General features: G+C 34.5%; 1 protein-coding gene across 1 annotated transcript in view; it reads right to left on the bottom strand.

Moving 5' to 3' along the window:
- Positions 1-19350, bottom strand: part of NKAIN2 (sodium/potassium transporting ATPase interacting 2) — a 1364766-nt gene that overhangs the window by 804202 nt on the left and 541214 nt on the right. The gene's annotated exons all lie outside the window — the stretch shown is intronic.

Genomic DNA, 19350 nt, shown 5'->3' with positions numbered 1-19350 from the left:
TGAGAGATCCAGTCCAATACTTTGAGGCTGGAAGCTAAATTGGACAATTTAACTGTGAGTCACAGGGCTAATCCTATTTTATAGGTTATAAAGTCTATTTCCTGGCATTTAAACCAGCACCTTTAAGATCACCTTTTAAAAGAAGAAAGGTGATTGAAAAAATCATCTAAAAGGAGAAAAGCATGAAACCAGGAGAAGATGAGTTAGGGGCAAAAGTGTGAATAGTGCTTTAAGAAAGAAAAAAGTCAGAGGGGAAGATTTTATCTGAGATTATCAGTGAATGTGCAGTAAATGATAAAGAAATCAAATTTCAGTCCTCCCAATAATGAGGACACCAGACCAGGGAAAACATCATCAATATTGTTAAATATACACAGAAATCCATATTTCACTGTTGTGAAAACTATCTCCAAAATAAGATGTGACACAAGATCCATCCCACAACAGAAATTTCAAAACATTTACTTAAAAATTAAGTCATATATGCTCTATTCTGCTCTTCCTCCTCCTCCTTTCTCCTAATGAATCACCTCTTAAAAGGGAAGTATCTTCATATTGTTCTTCTGCTAGATCAAGAGAGGTCCTGCTCTCCTGAATGATGATGGACTTTCAGGAATTATTTTAGAAGGAACCCCAAACACTCTTAAATTAACTATCAGGTTGACCTTCTCTGCATCATTAGCTCCCTCTCTACTTCCCAGCATCTCTTTATATGCTGTGTTCCCAATGTAAAATGTAAGCTTCTTGATAACAGAATATGTCTTAATTGCTCATATTTGTATCCATGGTGCTCAGCACAATGCCTAGTGCATAATAAGTGTTTAATAAAAGTCATATTTTTCTCTATGGCAAAGGCCAGCTTTATTCATAAAACTATATAATTTGAGGGGGCTGCCAAAGCACTGCCCTACCAAAAAAGGTTTTCCTCTTGATTATCTAGAGGTTAAAATATCTTCTTACCATTCTTCACCCTTTGTGAAAGTCACACTTTAAACCACTGTTATTTTGGTATGAATTACTTTATTAGTAAGTCATTTACTTTAACAGATATTGGAGGAAATATACATAGACAAAGTATGCTGTTTTGTTTTTTGAGACATGGAGATGCCTGAGGCACTGGGAAGTCAATGAGTTTGAGGAAAGTTTAGAACTTGGATTCAAGCCTAGAGAAGGCAAGGAACTATTATTGGGAGAGACCATGAGCTGTCAGGAGATAATGCAGAGGCATTAGAGAGAAATAGGGAAAGGGAGATGAGATTACAAAAGGGTGACAAGGATGTTGTAATAGAGGACATAGGAGAATGACCCAAATTCTTTTCAATTATTTCAGTCTTGCCTAAGGGCCATCCCTGGTCCAAACCATTTATTCAATTTGCTTCCAACATTAATTTTAGAAATTAGCTATTGCATAAATATAAACCCTTATTAGAAAAAATCCAATTAAAGTTTATTTCCTCTATTAACATGACCATATTAATGCTAAGTTACATGTCACAGGCATGAAAATAAGATCGTATTTGCTCAAACTGCTTTGCAAGTTCTTTTCTTCACTCAGAAATTAGAACTTAAATCCTCTAACTACAATCACTAAGCATAGGAGGCTAGACTTTGTATTCAATCAGTTGAAAATTTTATCATTATGTAATTGTCCAAAAGAAATTGTAATGGTATCTCCATCTTAGCCTGTCTACTAATTCAATTAAGCAATGATTACTTGATCCTAAACACTATAGGGCCATAGCTGGGCACCCTCAAATTTTCCCTCCTGTTCTGAAAAGGAATCAAATCATCAGTGTCTTAATGCTTTATTCACTTACTTCTTTCCACAATAACTCTCTAGCCACTGCTCTCCTGTATGTTTGTCATTATTGCTGTTGTTTAGTCCTTTTCAGTTGTGTCCAACTCTTTGTGACCCCATTTAGGATTTTCTTGATAAAAATACCAAGTGGTTTGCCATTTCCTTCTGCAGCTTATTTTATAGATGAGGAAACTGAGGCAAACAGGGTTAATTGACTTGCCCAGTCACATAGCTAGTAAGGGTCTGAGGCCATATTTGACATCAGAAAGATGAGTCTTCCTGACTGTAGTTCTGGCACTCTATGCACTGTACTACCTACCTGTCCCCAATATGTGCCCCTGTTCTTCACTATTAAACCCCTTGAGGGCATGAAATAAGCATTAATGGAGCACCTACCCTTCACTGTTTCTGGGATAGTGCTAGTCAAGTATTGTCATTTGGTCCTCCCAACTATACCAACAATCTAACAAAGTAAGCTCATTTTTTCAGTTGAGGGAACTGAGGCAAAAAGATTAAAATAATATAAACAGGGTTATACAGCTATTAAGTGTCTGAAGCTGCATTTGAACCCAGGTCATTCTGATTTTTGGTCCTCATTGTGTCAACTAACTGCCTACAGGGATATTCTCATTATCTATCTATCTATCTATCTATCTATCTATCTATCTATCTATCTATCTATCTATCTATCTATCTATCTATCATCAACTAACTTGATACAGTGATTGCCAGAGGTAGTTACTGATTAGTAAATGCTTTTCTTTCATTATGAAAAAAAGACAGAGAAAACAATTTTTTAAAATTATTCAAGGTTTGTGTGTGTGTTTGTGTGTGTGTGTGTGTGACTCCTCTCAGATCATTTGCCATTTATGTGGTATATATGTGGCAGAGACACAGTAATTTGCATATAAGTATATTACCTTTATGAAGGTGAGGACCATGTTTACTGCCTTTTTTTTTTTAATACTTAGTACACTACTTTGCTTGAATTCAGAACCTGAAGGGAGGGAGAATGTATATTTTAAAGAAAGTAATGACTTGTAAGTGTTCACTCAGCTCACTACAGAGGAAAGAAAATTAGCTCTAAATGGATCAGATCTCATCTTTGATTTGTATTACATGGGCTGCCTTGGAAAAATGGCAACTTCTTTAGGCCTCAATTTCTTCATTTGTAAAATGAGAATGATGGATTAAATGGCCTCTAAGCCTAGATCTTTGAGCCTATTTACTTCAATTTTATGAACAGATAGAAAAGTGTTTTTACTTTCTAATGGGCTTTTCATGTCTTCAAATAAACTAAAAACAATTAGATTCCAAAAGGTAAGTATTTGGCATGCAAAAACTCAAAATTTAATGTTTTTAGATTGCTTAGGACTTTAAGTAATCCCATTCTAATAACTAGGGCATGTGAGTCATTGATTGACAAACAGTTTCAAGGACTTCAGGGTTTCTGGATTCTCACATTGGATAATAGTCTGAGCTCAATATCTACCAGTAATATACAGCCATGTTCACTTTTTATTCATCAGAATACGTGCCCCACTTTTTTTACAATTATCTGACAGGCCAAATGAAAGTAACATTTAGGGCTGAATCACGTTTAGTTTTATGATTCTGTCTGTTACTCACCTTGTCTAATGCTGATTCTTTCTTTCTTTTTTTTAGAGAAGTGAATTATTTTTTATTTCTTTTTGGCAGTTTGTATCTTTTCTTTTTTCTTTTTTAAAAATTGTATTTTAATTAGTTAATTTAGAGTGCTTTTCCATGGTTACATGATCGATCTTCTTTACCTCCTCTCCCACCAATCCCCTCCTGTAGCTAACATGCAAATCCACTGGGTTTTACATGTGTCTTTGGTCAAGACCTATTTTCATATAATTGATATTTGTACTAGGGTGATCATTTAAAGTCTACATCCCCAATCATATCCCCATCAAACCATATATATGATCAAGCAGTTGTTTTTCTTCTGTGTTTCTACTCCCACAGTTCTTCCTCTGAATGTGAATATCATTCTTTCTCATAAGTCCCTCCGAATCCTTCTGGATCATTACATTGCTACTAGTAGAGAAGTCTATTACATTCAACTGTACCACAGTGTATCAGTCTCTGTGTACAATGTTCTCCTGGTTCTGCTCCTCTCAGTCTGCATCAATTCCTGGAAGTCATTCCTGTTCACATGGAATTCCTCCAGTCCATTATTCTTTGAGCACAATAGTATTCCATCACCAACATATCCCACATTTTGTTCAGCCATTCCCCAATTGAAGGGCATCCCCCTCATTTTCCAATTTTTTGGCACCACAAAGAGTGCAACTATGAATATTCTTGTACAAGTCTTTTTACTTATATTATCTCTTTGAATACAAACCCAGGAGTGCTATGGCTAGATCAAAGGACAGGCTGATTATATCTAATGAAATTATATTCAGCTTTTACTCTGATGACACAGCAACACATTGAGGCATTTTACCCCCTTGCACTGAAGACTGACTTCCTCACTCCTTCCCTTCCTTCCTTCCTTCTTCCTTTTCTTCCTTCCTTTTTTCCCTCCTTCCTCCCTTCCTTATCTATTTCTTTCCTCTATTTTCTTATTCCCTCCTTCTCTCCATCCTCTTTTTGTTCCTTCCTTCCTACATATTTGGCCAATAAAAGCTGAATTGAGGCCTAATGGAATGATGCAATTAGCACAATATAATAGAAAAAGTTTGAGATAAAGGAACTAGATACAAAGTCTACCTATGATGCTTAGGCATATCATTTAACTTTTCAAAACTCCATTTTCTTATCTGTAAAATGAAAAAGTTAAACTAAATGATTTCTGATGTCTTTTTGAGTGCTACATCTATAGTCCTCAAGTTAAATTTTCTCTAAGTCATTCTTGTGTCTATGTCTTAAAATCTATAGAAACTTTGCTGTGTTGGTTAAATACCATTCAATAAGATTAAATGATCTATGTTCAGTGACACTTGTTTATAGTTGCAATTTAAAAAAAGGAAAGAAAAACCATTCCCACCATTATAGTCTCCATCCCAAATTCTTTTTTTCCTATTTTGCAGACATAAAATTCCAACCAATCACAAATAGTTATTAATATCTGTTGTACCATAGCACTGCTGGGTCTGTACCCCAAAGAGATAATGGACACAAAGACTTGTACAAAAATATTCATAGCTGCGCTCTTTGTGGTGGCCCAAAACTGGAAAACGAGGGGATGCCCATCAATTGGGGAATGGCTGAACAAACTGTGGTATATGTTGGTGATGGAATACTATTGTGCTCAAAGGAATAATAAAGTGGAGGAATTCCATGGAGACTGGAACAACCTCCAGGAAGTGATGCAGAGCGAGAGGAGCAGAACCAGGAGAACATTGTACACAGAGACTAATACACTGTGGTATCATCGAACGTAATGGACTTCTCCATTAGTGGCGGTGTAATGTCCCTGAACAACTTTCAGGGATCCAGGAGAAAAAAAACACCATTCATAAGCAAAGGATAAACTATGGGAGTGGAAACACCGAGAAAAAGCAACTGCCTGAATACAGAGGTTGAGGGGACATGACAGAGGATAGACTTTAAATGAACACTCTAATGCAAATACTATCAACAAAGCAATGGGTTCAAATCAAGAAAACATCTAATGCCCAGTGGACTTACGCGTCGGCTATGGGGGGTGGGGGGGAGGAAAAGAAAATGATCTATGTCTTTAACGAATAATGCTTGGAAATGATCAAATAAAATATATTTAAAAAAAAAAACAAAAAAAAATATCTGTTGTATATAAATGTCCTATAATTTCAGAGATTCTATAGACTACTTGTTGTTTGTTTTCTTCCAAGCTAGATGGTGAGACTGAGCAACTCGTATCCACTTAAATCAGGAGCAATTATTTTGAAAAATACAAAAGGTTCAGCAAAGGAAGTTAAGTAAGCACACTGGTCCAGTAATGTAGAAATAGAGCAAGCATTGAGATTTATCTATGCATTTGAGCATAAGGAACAATTGTATACAAACCACAAAATAGTACTGTTCTCTTTGGGAACCCTGACCAAAACAACATCTAAAGTTTAATGATATAGATCAAAAGAAATCCATACTTTTTGCAAAGTGATTTAGCAGTTTGCCTCATAAACATTGCATTCCCATCTCAGAAGGTATCTGGTGTTTGAAACTAGTTAATAGGTATATATTGTGTGGTCACGCTGCATAAACCTATGACCTTGCAACATCATTCAATCATATGAAGCCAAACCATGAGATTTCAATTTTTTCTCCTACTTTACACTTTGACCATCTAAAGAAACTTTCTCACTATGACTTAACTATTCACTATAAGAGAGAATAGACATCCACATAACCTCCCCTATCTTTTTTTTTTCTTTTCCAACATTCACTTATAGAATTTACCTGACAAAATTTAGCTTACAATGCATAAAACCAAATGCTGGTCAAATAGAGTAAAGTGGCTTTTTCCTTAAACATGACAGTGTACTATATCACAATCTCATAATTTATGTTTCATGTTTCACTAAAATTTGAGCAATTATTGAACAAATGTAGTTGGAGGTGCCATAATGGTAAATGAGCAATGTTTGTGGGGCTGAAGTATAGGAGTATATTACCAATGAAGGTTTAAAGATGAGAGAAATCATGCAATAGACATTAATAAGAATATGTGAGACCAGAAAAAGAAGCAGTCTTGCTACATGGGAAGAAGAATGATAGGGAAAGTCTCTATATTTTTAAATAATTAAAAGAAACAGAGAAAGGCCTTAACATGGATATTTTATGGAGAATTTATGGAAACTTTGGATAAGAATCAAACTATATAGTTTATATTTAGCATAATGGAAGGAAAAGATGTAGTAATGGAGTTGGAGTCAGAATCTGGGTCCAAATATTTCCTCTGTCACTGGAACTCTTGTGAAATGACTGAACCTTTGTTACTCAGTTGTTTTTTTTTTCCATTGGTGAAATGAGAGTTGGATCAATTGGGCTTTAAATTTCCTTCAAGCTCTAAATGTATAATCATATAAAGCCATTTGAGATAATAAGTCCAGAAAAGAATCAACAAAATTTTCAGTTTCAATTAAGGACTTTGAGCTACTATATGGAATAATTTCATAGCTAGTTTTTTTTTAATATAGTATCCATTTACCAAAACATATCCAGCAGATTGGCCGATATGAGAGTAAAAGAAAATAATAAATATTGGAGGAATTGTGGCAAAATTGGGACACTAATGCATTGCTGGTGGAATTGTGAATTTCCTGGAGGGCAATTTCAAATTATGCACAAAGGGCTTTAAAAGAATGCCTACCCTTTGATCCATGATACCATTGCTGGGTTTGTACCCCAAAGAGATAATAAAGAAAAATACTTGTAGAAAAATATTCATAGCCACACTATTTGTGGTGGCAAATAGTTGGGAAATGAGGGGATGCCCCTCATTTGGGAAATGGTTGAATGGTAATGGAATACTATTGTGCTATAAGGATTGATGATCTGGAGACTTTATGAACTGGGAGAACCTCAATGAACTGATGCAAAGATAAATGAGCAGAACTAGGAGAAAATTGTAAACAGGAAGTAAAACAATGTGGAACAATTCAATGTAATTGATCTTTCTACTAGTAGCAATGCAACAAGCTATAACACTCCTGAAGAACTTATGTAAAAGAATACTATCCATATTGAGAGAAAGAACTATGGGACTAGAAATGCAAAAGCAAAATGTATGACATCACTTATCATATGTATATATGAGTATGTGATTTGGGATTTAGGCTTTTAAAAACAGTTCTATAGGAAAAATGAATAATATGGAAATAGGTATCAAGTGATAACATTTATACAACCCAGTGAAATTGCTTGTTGCCTCTGGAAGGGGAGATAGAAGAGGATAGGGGAAAGAATGAAACATGTAAAAATGAAAAATGTCAAGAAATAAATAAAAATAATATAGCATCCCTTGTGAATGATAAGCTAATTCCAAATTAGGAGGTCCTACCTGGTGTAACCAAGAGAGCTGTCTTTGTCCTCATTCTTCAACCTTTTTTCTCAACACTTAATATGGAGCCATTGGCATGCTTGTTAAATATTTAGATGACAAGAAATGGGGGTGGGGGGAGTATTTTGAACATTGCTATCACATTGGATGACGAATTCAATATCCTAAAAAGTCTCAATGGCCTACAAAAATGGACCAAGTATTATAAAACAAGTTTTACTAGGGGGAAATGTAATGACCTTTAACTTAGATTCAAAATATCAACTTTACAAATACACAATGGAATAGGCATGGTGAGATAGCAGTTAAAAAGCTCAATATAAGTCAAAAGTAGTTAAAATTTCCCCAAAAATAAATGTTGTTGTGGGCCATATTAAGAAAGAAATAGGAAAGATGAGATTGATTTCACTGCATTTTGTGAGCAAACTTGGTAAGCAATCCTGGAACTCTTCATAAAATAGCAGAAGGATTCAGTTAGAAAAAATACTGCTGTAATGTGGTAGGTTTGGGCAGATCTAATATAAAGAAATTAGTACTTCCTGATAATTAGTACTATCTAATTGGAGATAGTAGTACCTTGGGAATAGGGATTCCTTCTTATGGGACACAGGTTGGATAGTTATTTATAAAGGAGCTTGGACTAAATAGCCCCCTTTCAGGGCTTTCCAGTCTGAAATTTGGAAGTCAGGAAGTGTGAATTCACTAATAGTGAAATCACTAATAAAAATAATTGAGAGGTTGAAAATTTTCATGAGAACAAATATTATTCTAGCTCATATTATTATATACTAGGCATGCAAAACCATGAAGTCAATAAAAGGAAGAAAATGAAGTTGAAAGCTCTGTAAGTACTTTATGGGTAGAGTATTGATATGGGGAAACAATAATGTGAATTTACTTAATAAGTCTGTTTCACAACATATTTTACTTTCCTGTCTTTCTATTCAGTCAAGTTATCAAGAAAGCCAGGAAGCATTGATTACGTATCTGTACAAAAAGCACTGGATTCTAGACAATAAACATATCTAGTGAAATTATCTGCACATATTAGGTGTTATGTAAATATTTATTGGTATAACTGAATTTTAGTTTCTTCTTTGCAATATAAAAATCCCACTCAATTTGCTACAAAGAATTTAAATAGTTTTCTGAAAAAGAAATGAAACTATTTTAGTTAAAATTTGAATGCAGAAATATAATATTTACATATATACATATATCTGTTATTATGATCTTCAGAAACCGATCTCATTTAAGAACTGTCATAATGGTGACTTCACATAGTCTTACCAAATAAAGAATTTCTAAAAATCATGGCCAGCTGGGTAGCACAATGGATAAAATGCCAGGATTGGAGTATGATTCCTCTTCCTGAGTTAAAATCTGGCCTCAGCTACTTACTAGTTGTGTGACCCTGGGCAAGTCATTTTATCTTGTTTGCTTGCATTTTCTTATCAGTCAAAAGAGCTAGAGAAGGAAATGGAAACCACTCTAGCATCTTTGCCAAGAAAACTCCATAAAGAATCAGGAAGGATTGGAATAAAGATTCAACAATAACTTGCTCTTCAATTTACATTTTTGTCATTGACCTGAAGTTTAGTCGAATTTTAAACATTCTTCAATCAAAATAAATCTATCAATGAACAATTAATAAGTGTCTGTTATCTGCCAGGCATTGCATTGCTGAGGATACAAAAGAGGCAAAAGATAGTCCTTGAACTCATGGAGTTTAGAATCTATAAAGGCCTTCTGTTTTACACTTAGATGCCTAAAACAAAACTTTTATCCAAAGTTTGAATCATGACTAGCATGTGTTTTATTAGCATGATTCCTTGGGAGGAAATAGGACAAAGCAAATTGAACCTAACTTCTATTAAAATTCTTTGCAATTTGACTTAGCTATAATTCTAATGATTGGATACAGCCTGTAATAGAGAAGAAGAAAAGGGGAAGAATATAAGGATTAAATGAAAAATAAAGGTTTTCTTTAAAAATAGTGGTTTAAAACAGTCATTAAAATGAACATTTTCATTTTATAACATTAATTGTATATTTCATTTATCAGTTTTTAAACTTCTATTTCTAAAATATAAATTGCATAATTTTGATTCCTAAGAAAATATAGGTCCATCTTACCTAGTGGGTTGTATGTTGATAGATTATTTTTTTTATTAACTATATGGCCTTGAGGAGGTAATTCAACCTCTCTATGGCTGTTTTCATATCTGGAAAATAGGGATAATACAACTTGTACCTTATAGAGTTTTTGTGTGGAAAATTCCTTGTAAACACAAAGCAATATAGGAATTCGAGTTAGAGTATAATTATGGGGGTTTTTTTGAGGAAAATAAATGAAACTTTTACTATAATACAATAACTATAGATATCTTTGGATTTTATAAGTATTGAATTCCTTACAACGTCCCACTTTGTAGTTTTTCTAAGTAGAATAATAAGATTTAAAACTAGAAAGATAATTTAGCATTTTTCTCTTATACTCATGACATTTTGAAGATCTTGAATGAAATATCTTGGATAAAAAAGACATGTTAGTAAATACAAGGTAAGACATGATCACATGACTTTTGTTTCTTACACTACTATTCTTTTCACTGTATTACACTGAAACATGTTCTGAACTATTTTGAAGCAGAATTATCTTTGAAAAAGAAATATATTATTAATATTTCCAAATGGCAGTCAGCATTATAGCTTTCATATAAAAACAATGAATTATTCAATTCAACTAGGTTTAGTCTATGTAGTCCAAAGTATTTAGTATATATTTTTTCTTTAAGAGGAAAAAAAATCTGTCCAAAATAAGTAGCCTTAAATATCTATTTATTTTCTAGATTGAATGTACCTTTTCTTTCTGTTCTAGTAATTTTTTATTTCAAAAATAAGATTCCAAGTTATTTCTTAAGAACATTAAATTTTTTAAAATTTCTAAGGGGTTATGAATATAGAAAAATATTTATAAGTGTTGTTGTTTGGGCCCTGATTCATCTCAATATAGAAGCTAATTTACTGATAAATTTCTGGTAATCATATGCCTCAAATTTTCTGAGACTGCCACTTTCAAACATTCTGTTCCCTTATTTCTATGTCACATAATCTAATAGATTTGTGATTTCTTTCATAGGGTTACTCTGCCTAACAAAGAAAATTCCAGAGTTTCCTATGCAATGCCTGCCTCTCCCGTATAGATCTTCCAAAGGTATTATAGACCTTCCTCTTAATAGTGTATGAATACCAATGGAGCAAAGAGCAGTGCTATTAAACTAATAAAGTCAAGATGTAATTTAGGTATGAATAAGTCTTTAGTGACTTTCATAGGATTCAAGAGCTTTGATAATAGCAGGAAAAATCTTGGGATTGGCTGAAAGCATGAGACACACTAGTGTTTCACAAAGAAACTATCCTGATATTGCTGGGGTGGGGTGGGGGAAACTTCTTGGGCTTTTTAGAACACAACTTGCAGTTCATAAAAGTTTTGAATAAGTGAGTCTACAGTTAGTCAATTTCAGTGATAAAGGACTTCTGATTGGGATTGCTCTTAAAGGAGGAAGATCAAATTTCTCTCCTCTATTGCTTTGGTGATGACCATGTAAATTCAAAAGATAGTGGTTTCCATAAACATCAGTAACAGGGTCTTCAGAGCATCAAGGGCTGATGACACCATTTATATCATTAACTGAGACATCTGTAAGGAGGAAAGGAATGAAATGGCTTGCAAACAGGGAGCAGAGAGGAGAGTTTGCAAAGAGGGACTTGCAGCAAGCCATGGAACTATATAGACCCTGTTCTGGAATGTGGGGAACCTAGAAAAGGGGACACAGAGCTCAGCCAGGGGCTTTTGATTTTCCATCTCTGGGAGAGCTGGAAGGGGGAACTTCCTGAGACTTGCTTCTATGTGAGTCAATTGGGAGTTTGCCTTCCTTTTCCCTGTGGAGCCAAAGTTGGTTTCCTGCTGTCCTAGTGTAGAAATCCTACCTACTTTGTCATCAACTTTGCCATCTAACCTAACCGTGTTCCTATGTCCTGAGTGAACTTTCTTATTGTTGTGAAGAATTCTGCTGGCAAGCCAGTAAATTGACTGTGGGGAAGGCTTGAAGCCATCATGGGCCCAACCCAAGGAGGATTTGAACCCTCTCATAAAGGATTCAAATTAACTACTCTGATGAACTATCAAACCTAATAACCAGTATTTGGAGGATGAGTAGGTCAGGTAGTTATATAGCCAGGGATTTCTGGACAGAGAATGTAGTGAATAGGCATCCAGAAGAAAGGAAGAATGCTCTTTGCAGAGCCCTTAGAAAATTGAGGAGGATTGTCTAGAATTTATAGTTTAGGGATTAACATTTCCTAATCCTCCCTTCCTGTGTCTGTGGATAACAATAAATACGATTTTTGGTCTTATAACCTTGGTCTACAAGTTAGATAGTGTGCTGGGCCTGTGAGAGGCCTGAGGGGCCCTAACCAAAATGTGGGATATCAGGTAACCAACAAACTTGATATCACACTTCTACAATGAAGTAGTCCCAAAAGGGGAGGATAATAAATTGAAGTAGATAAAGCATATCAATCCCTGCCTGCATTTTTAGGGAACAGACCCAGCTTCCCTCCCCCCAGGAGGTCAAGCTGCTTATGCAGGCAGGAGACCAGACTCTACTTAGCTTGGGGATGAGAATTAGGAAGGGCAAGAAACAAAGAAATTTCTGGAATATCAAAGAGGTCAGGATGGAATGCAAGATTAACAGTAAACTAGGGATAAGTGTATTAAGGTACCAGTAAAAGTTAACAACCCCTGGATAGTCTAAATATCCTCTCTAACTACACATACATGTGTTTTGTGACAAGGTTTGTTTGATTGTCAAATGAGAACCTGTATATGAAAGGGATTAATTTTATATCTTGTAATTCATATAAGCTATCCTATAATGTCAGTCTGATGCAGTTTCCTCTAGGGAAGTCTGTCCCAGCTGGTAGATTCTTTATTAATCAATAAATAATGGTTCCAATAATTGAATTTTTGGGTCTTTGGACTCACTTTATGAAGTGCCCCACTTCAACAAATTTACCATCTATATTATTCCCTTATTTCACATCCAAGGACAAATTAGAAACACTGAGGAAAGGCAGCTTTACTACTCTATAAAGACACCAGTTCTCAGTCTACCTGAAGACTCTGTGAAGGTCCTATCCTAAGTTCCTCACTTTATTTTACACTCCAGATCTAATTTGTTACCAAGGCCTGTCAATTTTACCTTTGTATCATCTCTAAAATGTCCTCTTCTCTCCTCTGATGCTGTCACCACCAAATACAGACACTTATAACCTCATGGCTGGATTATTGTAATACTACACTATTTCATTTGCCCGCCACAACCCCTTCTTCCCTTACAGTTCATCCTCTAATCATCTGTCAAAGCAATTTTCCTAAAATGCAGATCTAACTGTGTCACATTCTATGTCCCTCCTTCTACTCTTTCCCCACCTACCTATTTCAATAATCTGGTTGTTCTTCATCTCTTTCAGGATAAAAAATATAGTTATCTGTTTGTTCTTCAAAATCTTTCTTAAATCACCCCCAACATGCATTTTTACAGGTTTACACAGACTATCACATCACCTACTCTGCAATCCAGTGACATTGGTCTATTTGCTATTTCTTAAAAACTATCTCCCAACTCTTGGAATTTTCATTTGCTAACCCTTACACATAGAATTATCTCTCTCTCTTTACTTATTCCTCTTATTTTCCTTCAACTTCCTTCAATTCTCAGCTAAAATCTCACTTTGTGTAGGAAGCCTTTCTCAATCCCATCTATTTCCAATTATTCCCCCATTAATTATTTCCCATTTATCCTGTATATATCTTGTTTGCATATTTTTATTTGCATCTTGTCTATTCCAATTAGAGTAGAAGTTCCATCTGAGCAGGGAATCTTTAATATTGCTTTGTATCCTTAATTTCACACAGTAGCTGACACAGAATAAGATGTTTAATAAATATCTATTGATGGATAGATTACTATTCAAAAGAAAGAATAAGATAAACAAAATAATTGTATAGAATCTGGACCTTCTATTATTATTTACTCCATATGTTGACAAAGAAACTGTCCTTTTCTATTAAATAATTTTAACATAACTAAATGGTTCATAACTGATTGGAACTTCATTAACAAATGTGCATATAAATCAAATATATCTCTTCAATCATCAGAATAATCTAAAAAATAATAAATAGAATTTGACCTGAGGATTACATGATGCTAATTTAATAATTTCAGGTGCATAATCCCCTTGAATAGCTCTCTCCAATCTGATAGACACTATTCTATAAAACCAACACTATGCATAGGTCTAGGTTAAAAGACTTTAATCATTGTGAAAAGGGGAATGCTGACTTTTATATGTAAGGAGTATTTTAAATACATGGAAAGCATTCAATTAAATAATCTTCTGGGGCAGGAAATTGCTTATTCGACATACATTTTAATGTTATTTGTGCTACTTGGGAAGACTACCATAACATTATGTTCATGAATAGAAATTTAAAGAAGAGTATTCAGTGGCCTTGAGAAAGTTGAAAGACTATAAATTCAGGCAGTTTATAGAACAGACATTCATATCATTACTCTTAAGTAAGCTATGGACTATGTCTATAATTCATCATCATTGACAATTATTCAGTCAAGATAGATTTAAAAATAACATTTTATCATTGACAGTCAGGATAAGATGTGTCAACAGAAGGTTTGGTCGAGTAGATGTAAAATCTAAAGAAAAGAAGTCATTTGAGAATGCCTAGAAAGTACTAGTACTTCCATATTTTACCATATTGGTATGTGTAATCAGAAAGGCACATTTTCATTTTACTCTTCTTGACTGTGTTGTTCAAGCACATCCATCATGATACTCGAGTAGACACACCTTGGCAGACAGTCACCAACTTTATACAGATAAATAAACATTCATCACTCCTAACTAAATCCATCTGAAGTCTCTTCCTTCATCTATATTTGCCCTGAGAATCCATTGTGAAAATAATCAGGGTGTGGGGCAGCCATGTAGCTCAGTGGACTGAAAGTTAGTCCTAGAGATGGGAGGACCTGGATTTAAATCTGACCTCACACACTTCCTATCTGTATGATCCTGGGAAAGTCTCTTAATTCTTATTGCCTAACCCTTGCCATTCTTCTGTCTTGAAACCAAAGCACAGTATTGATTTTTAAGATAGATAATAAGGTTAAAAAAAGAAAGGTAGAAAGAAAGCAGAGTAGTAAAATCAAAAAGTGACATAGGCTCAGAGATGAAAAAGAGCCCAAAAAGTGAGACATGGTATATGTGAAATTTGCCGATTGATGTGTGTGTGTGTGTGTGTGTGTGTGTGTGTGTGTGTGTGTGTGTGTGCATTCATGTGTGTATAGTGAAGTTGGAATTCTTTTTGATTGTCAGTGCTGACTCAAGTTATGAAATAGTCTGGGTATCTTTGACTATGGGTTGAGATATTCAAAGTCAGATCTATTGATTAAAATGGATTGACCTACCTTACTAATGGCATTTGAGGTCAAGAATGAGGTTTGATTATAATATTATTAGACAGGGTTCTACACTAGTTTCATTTTGGAATTTCTTATTAACTCTGAAAAGAAACTCAAAAATGGAAGGTCTAGGGATGTTTTAAATAAATAATGGTAGCATGAGAGAGATCACCAAGTTCATGATTTGGCTTCCTCTGCAAGCCTTTCAAATATAATCCTTGCTTGGTCCTCCCCCCCGCACCCCCCAGTCTAAGAAAGTCTATAGGCTAAAAAAAAGTATTATTGTCATTACTTTTACATTGATTTACTCCCCATTTTAGGAGTCATAAGAAATAGGTAACTATTTTTCTTTTTTAAATTTACCATGTTCCCTTTTAACCACCCTCTTATCATCCTACTTGCTGCTATTTTTCCAAATTGGGAAACACATAGCCATTACTTCTTCAGATTCCTTGTAGTCATCAAAATAGGGGCAGCTAAGTGGCACAGTGGAAAGAGCACCAGGTCTGAATCAGGAAGACCTGAGTTCAAATCAGAAATCAGACATTTAGCTGTGTGATACTGGACAAGTTGCTCAACCCTGTGTGCCTCAGTTTCCTCATCTATAGAATAAGGTCAATAAGGTAAGGAGTCCTTCCAATATCTTTTCCAAGAAAACCCCAAATTAGGGAGATGTAGACTCTAAATGATCATCCTAGTGCAATTATCAATAATATGTAAATAGGTCTTGATCAATGATACATGTAAAACCCAGTGGAATTGCAGGTCAGCTACAGGGGGAGTTGGAGGGAGGGAAGGGAAAGAACATGAATGATGTAACCATGGAAAATTATTCTAAATTAATTAATTAAATAAAAATTTTCAATTAAAAAATAAAAAGAAAACCCCAAATTGGGTCACAAAGAGTCAGACATGACTGAAATGACTGAACATTTATTAGAAATAAGTTCCTTAAAGGCAAAGCCTGGTCAGTGTCTGCAACATGGGGCATACTAAGTGATGGAATGATAAAATAAATGAAAATAGAATAGATTAAATGAACAATAAGACTTGTTCACTTTACCTTATAACTTCTAAATCTAGTTCACAACTTTCTTCTGTCCTCTACTTTTTCAAGCTTCCACATTGATGCCTCTTCTAAAATTGGTCTTCAGGGGCTTCAATCCCCTCAACTTCAATATCTTTCATTTTCACTGTATTTCATGGACATAGTCACATTTAGTAATATATATAGTCACACTTTGACTAGAAGTTTGGTATTCCTAAAATATCTAATTGTCAAATTCACTATTCTAAATTCATACATCAAAATCTCCAATTCTCCCACTTTCCCACTCCTATTGAATGCCCTTTTTCCTCCATGATAACTAAAATATTTTAGCATTCTTTATTCCCATACCCATCACCACCCTCACTTATGATTCCTCTCATCACTTTTCTCACATCATCACAGAATTTGAGACTTATAAGGGATCTTATAAGGGTGACCATGTAATACAACTTTTAGAGGAAAGGAATTATCATTAAAACATAGTTAACAAGTGACCCTCTAGCCTCTGCTTGATGATTTTTCATGTCAATTCCAAACCAATTGAGGTAGTCCATTGCACTTTAGGGCAGTTTTAAGTTGTTAGGAAGTTTTTCCCCAGTTTACTATGAAATCTGTCTCTGCGGCATCCACCCAATTATTATTCTCTGTTCTGCCTCTTTGAAGCCAACATATTGTCTAATTTTTTCTCCACATCATGACTTTCTTGTCTTTCACGAGTTATCTTTTCTTTAGTCAAAAAATTATCAGTTCTTTCAATGGACCCTCATATGACCTGACCATATAGACTTTTCATCATCCTTGTTACTTCCTCTGGACAATCTAAAGCTTATCAATGTTTATCAAAATCATGGTGGTCAGGTATAAAGACAATAAATTGGTCTGTCTTCCACAATGTTCACCTTAGTCCATCCTCTATTCAGCCACAAAACCAATTTTCCTAATCTATTAATCAACAAACTTGAGTGGTTCCCTATCATTTCTAAGATCAAATACTAAAATCCTCTAGGGTTCAAAGTCTTTCTTAGCTTAGCCTCTTTGCCCCCCATACACACTTTGCAAGTCTTCTTACTCCTTACAAACCACTATGTACACTCAGTGATACTGACTTTCTTGTTCCTCAAACAAAACACCTCATTGATTGAAGTTCAGTATTTTAAATAAAGGTCCCTCATCCCTAGAAGTCTCTCCCTCCTCATCTCTATCTCCTAGCTTTCCTGGACTACTTCACTTTCCAAATAAAATCCCACACTCCACAGGAAACCTTTCTTAATGCCTCTCAATTCTTTCCCCTGTTGAATATTTCTAATTCATCCTACACATAGCTTATCTGTACCTAATTGTTTATATGTTATTTTCCCCATTATAGGTGAACTCCTCTTAAAGCAGGGATGGCTATAATTAATGGAAGGAATATTAAAAAAATAATGTTACTATTAGCCATTGATATATTACATAGATGAATGGTCACTTCAGGAATCATGATTAATAATAGTCATTTTCACAATAAGAAGTGGATCCCCACTTCTTTCCCCCCTTACAAACACATTTCTTAAATTATATTGATTGGAAAGACCATGGCAATGATTCTGTGAAAGGTATTACATGTTGGAATTTTCATTCAAATATATAATCTTTTGGTTAATTCAATCTTATCTTCCTAATGAGTTGGTTTGCTCTAATAAACCCTGAAATTCTTATCTCAAATCCAAATACCATCTATGCTTAGGATTGTTTTCTTTTAAGACATGAGAGGACAGGAATATTTTTTCCCATTGATGAACATGATATCTTCTGGAACATTAACATAATCTTCCTATGATAGTGGGAATTCTTTAGTGTAGTATTTTAACATTCTATTTCTATATTTCTAATATTATTCTGTAAGCAATTTTCATTGTCCCAGACCAAGACTGGTGTCATTTCCAAATCTCCCTCTCTTAGATTGTTGTTACCACCATAGACATTTGAGCTAAGATACTGAAACAAAAGAGTCTTTTTCAAAGTAAAATACTTTAAAAATAATCTTGAGTTTCACCTTCTCACTCAACCTGAAAGTGCAGGGGCTTGTGAGAGCATGAACCCACTACTAACCAACCATTCTCCATTTCCAACATGGGATGGTTTAGTATTTCTTAGGCAAACCTTTCTTTCTCCTAAATACTCAGCATAGTCCACTGGACCTTAGAACTCCTAAACTCAAGAGAAGTGACTGTCTCAGCCTGACTGGTAATTGTGGTCACAAGCTTATGATACTATTCAGGCCCTAATACACTTTCAATTATAGTCCTCATTTTTCTATTTCTCTTTTCCTTTCATCAGACTTTATCTTCCTTCTAGTCTTGTTCTGTATTGCTGGGCAGCTTGTTAACCTGATACAGCTTATTGCAGGCTAATGTATTAGCCAGAAAGCAAAGGTAGAGCCCTTCTCTCTTCTATTAGGCAAACACATTTGCATTTTAATAGCAGCATTCAAATGATGGAGTCAATATCTTAACTCAAAGGAATAATCCTAATGGTAGGAATTTGGGACAGGTTAAGTAGGAGAGGAGATAATTTTCTGGTAGGCAAATCTTTAATGTTTATTAAATAACATTGGGCTAGCCCTTGTAACAGAATAAGATCAGTCATGTTAAATTATTTGTAGGCATAGGTGGGAATACATACATATATACACATAATATATATATACATATGTATGCATAGACATCTCTATATACACATATCATTAACATATATGAATATATGCAAAAATATAAGTGAGAGTTCATGGAAAATGAACAAAAGTTTTACATTTTGAGATACCTAATTCAGACAACAAAAACACAAATTCCACAACAAAAATGTAATCTCAAATATCAGATGTTAACACAGGTGTCTGTTATTAAAGAAGAATAAAATGGAAATGGAAAAACTGAAAAGAAATAGAAATTAATTTCTT

The sequence above is a fragment of the Monodelphis domestica genome, chromosome 2, assembly GCF_027887165.1.
Source record: "Monodelphis domestica isolate mMonDom1 chromosome 2, mMonDom1.pri, whole genome shotgun sequence".
NCBI classification, from domain to species: Eukaryota; Metazoa; Chordata; class Mammalia; order Didelphimorphia; family Didelphidae; genus Monodelphis; species Monodelphis domestica.
Note: the sequence above shows the minus strand (reverse complement) of the source record. Positions and strands in the feature narration are given on the sequence as shown.